The sequence below is a fragment of the Vicia villosa genome, linkage group LG1 (assembly GCF_029867415.1).
Source record: "Vicia villosa cultivar HV-30 ecotype Madison, WI linkage group LG1, Vvil1.0, whole genome shotgun sequence".
Classification (NCBI taxonomy): domain Eukaryota; kingdom Viridiplantae; phylum Streptophyta; class Magnoliopsida; order Fabales; family Fabaceae; genus Vicia; species Vicia villosa.
In genome coordinates, this window is record NC_081180.1 from 139,349,695 (window position 1) to 139,353,234 (window position 3,540).

At 39.2% G+C, this 3,540-nt stretch overlaps 1 long non-coding RNA gene across 1 annotated transcript; it reads left to right on the plus strand.

Annotated features, from left to right (window-relative positions):
* Window positions 1–441: 441 nt before the first annotated feature.
* LOC131618087 (uncharacterized) lies at window positions 442–1,243 on the plus strand. The gene is made up of 2 exons (XR_009288729.1): window positions 442–652; window positions 1,017–1,243. It is a non-coding gene; the product is annotated as an uncharacterized LOC131618087 (long non-coding RNA).
* Window positions 1,244–3,540: the final 2,297 nt, after the last annotated feature.

Below are 3,540 nucleotides of genomic sequence, written 5' to 3' on the forward strand. Positions count from 1 at the left end.
CGATGGCCACTTGTCAACACCACACTACTGCGCACGGATCACAAGGCAAGGAAGGAAAGAAAATTTGAAAAAAATGCTGTTGACAGCATGTTCACGTGGATAGAAACACAAGTGGTAAGCATGGGGGACAAGTAAACATCATCATCATTATGACTTATTAAAACATTTCTTCTTTCAAATAAAAAAAAGTTCATTCTCTCTCTCTCTCATTAAAACAAAGCAAAACAAAGTTTGTTTAAAAAAGAAGCAATAGGTAGAAACAGGAAGAAAAAGGGGCGGAGAGGATGAACACGCGGCGGCTCACATGGAGATCACGGCGGCCGGCGTTTCTCCGGCGCGGAGGCCGGAGATGGAAGTTCCCAGAACTCAAATTTTTTTACTTGTTTGCGTTCGGTTTCTTCTCACTTCCTTGAATATCGGGTTAGTTTAAAGCAAAACTTAAGGAAAAGAGTAGATCTACAGTTAAAGTTATGAATCTCTAAGCTCAAATGTAGCACCACAGTGCATGAATCACATAACTAAAGATGAATTTGTGTTCAGATGAAGATTATCAACCTTTTGGAACCAAAAAAGTGAAGAAACAGTGGTGGTTTGAAATTCCGGCACGGTGGTTTTGGAATTCCGGCGGTGGTTTCGGTCAAGCTCGGTTCAGGTGAGTTTTTTCTGATTTTGTTCTGAGTAAGTTTGAAAAGTTCTGAGCAAAAGGTCCTTTGTGTCAGTGTGAGTCAATGCTTATATAGTGTAGAAACTAGGGTTTGAAATGAGTAAATCTGGGCCAAAATTTTGATGAATCCGGAATGAGAATCAATAGGAACGAAACCCGTTTTTTTCTGCAGCCCAAACCGAAAATCCCTCTTTATTTCCAATTTTCAGCTTTTGTTTTATATTCTTGAGATATTGTTTGAACATGTTCTTGGGCCTTGAATCTTTGTCAAACTTTTTGTGGATTGATTTATTTGTATTTGGGAAATTGCTAACTCCACCTTTGTTTCTTTTCCTTTATGAATTGATAAAAGTTGAAAGAGAAGCATGGATGAAATCTTGAAGATTATTGAGCTTGGAAGATTCAAAGGAAGACATGAGCATGGACATGGAGAAATATTGAAGAAAATGGTGTGGACTTGGAATATTTTGAATTTTTCCTTATGTAAACATAATGATGTAACTTTGAGAATCCGTCCACCTTGTAATTTGGAATGAGTTATGAACTTGAATGGACTTTCTTGGATTTGAAGCTTCGAAATTTGTATGTTGAATGATCATAGAATTGAAACTCTTACATCTTGAATGGAAACTTTGGAATCAAATCATGAATTGGATTTTTTTTTTATGAAGTGAGTACTTGCACTAATCCTTAAGAACTTGGTTTTCAACTCCAAATAATTCAATTTGCATGATTTCTTCATCTCGAATTAAATTCTTGAACAAAATAAATGCTCAAAAATTCAATATCATTTGACTGAACTTGAACACTCTTGAATTGATTCTTAACCACTTGACAATCATCACCACAATAATAAAGTCTTGATTCAAACCTCTGAACCCTGATGAGAAAAATCACCTGAACTTCTTGATCCTCTGACCCTATCTGATAAAGAAACAAAAATAAAAACTATTTTTTGAATTTTGATTAATGGTTAGTGAAACATAATAACTAAAAATGAATAGAAATATGAACAAAAATGTGCCTGGTGATTCCCTTGCAGGTGAGCTCAAAATGAGAGAAGCGCAAGAGGGCCTCGCACATGATCTTGATGTGATTTAAGCAAAGTCTGAGACGCGGGATCTTAGGGTAAAAAATTGGGGTATGACACGTTCCTTCCACATTATCAGCACTAATGAAAGAGAAAGTGGATAAGTGGCTCACCATCAAGGCTTGCTCCCCACTTATTGTTACCAATTTTCCATTTGTTACAAATTTTAACTTTTGATGGAGCGTAGAAGTTACTGCCCCTGCTTCATGGATCCATGGTCGTCCTAACAGACAGCTTTAAGCAGCTTGAATGTCCATGACCTGGAAGTTGATTTGAAATGTATGTGGACCAATTGTCATGGGAAGGTTAACTTCGCCAATAACGGATTTTCGCGATCCATCAAATGCTTTGACTACTACATTACTGAACTTCATAGGCATTCCTTGGTAAGACAAACGAGCAAGAGTCTTCTTCGGCATTACATTCAAGGAAGATCCGGTGTCTACCAGCACGTTGGACAAAGAGTCTGACTGGCAGTTCATAGAAATGTGCAGAGCAAGATTGTGATTTCTTCCCTCCTCGGGGAGTTCTTCATCACAGAAGCTTAAATTGTTGCAAGCTGTTTTGTTGGCTATTATCCCATCAAAGTGGTCAATAGTCACATCGTGGTCTACAAAAGCTTGATCTAAAACTCTCATCATGGCTTCCCTATGGGCTTCAGAGTTTAAAAGCAATGAAAGTATTGAGATCTTTGAAGGAGTCTGCATAAGCTGATCTACAATTTTGTATTCGCTTCTTTTGATAAGTTTCAAGATTTCATCAAAGTCAGGATTGACATTGGTTCCACTGGATTGGCCAACATCAGTGCTTGTATTACTGATAGGAGTTTCCTCAGGATTCCCCACCGGTGTATCAACAGGATTTTGCCTGGTTGCAGGAGCAACGGGCTGCTTTGTAGGTAGTGGAGTGTACACGCGTCCACTTCTTGTTACTCGACTCACATCGGCGATAGTCACGACAGATGAAAGAGTAGGTATGGGAACTTCTTGTCCATTCTTTATCATTGTTGCATTGTAGTTGTAAGGAACTGCTTTGTCAGAGTCATAAGGAACAGGTCCAGGTAGACAAATGATCAGAGGAGTAACAAGAACCCTTGGTTTGTTGTAAGTAACCTCTATGCGCTCAGGCATGTTGAAATGAGGAACGACGACGTTAACTTCAGGCGTTACCGAGTTGATATCTGAGACTAAATGCTCATGCGGATAACATCCTATCATGTTAACTTCATCTTCATTCCTATTTCTGAAGAGTTGAATTGTACCGTCATCAAGCAAAACTTGAAGATCTCTTCTCACAGTCAAACATCCATGAGGATCTACGCAACATATGCTACAGGAACCATAGTGATATCGGCGAAAATCTCGCATTTGACAGAGAGTGGCGTGCATTTGTACCAAATCCGCTCTTGATAAGTTTATGTCGTAGATTCGGTATTGGCCAGGGCCTTCACGCACCAGGTTTACAGTATGCCCTCCATGATTGGGCAGCGGATTTGCTTGCACATTCGGATTTAAATTTCTGAAAGAGAGAAGATTTGATCTAACCAACCTCTGAACTTCATGTTTCAAAGCTATGCAATGCTCGAGATCATGGCCAGGTGCTCCTTGATGATAAGGGCATGAGACCTTAGCTTTGTACCACCATGGTAGTTTATTAGGTACTGGTGGTGGTGCTTTAGTTTGAACAAGACCTCTTTCAATTAAAGCAGGGTACAATTCTGGGTAGGTCATTGGAATCGGATCGAACTGTAAAGCTCTTGGCACACGATTCTGATTGTTATTGAACT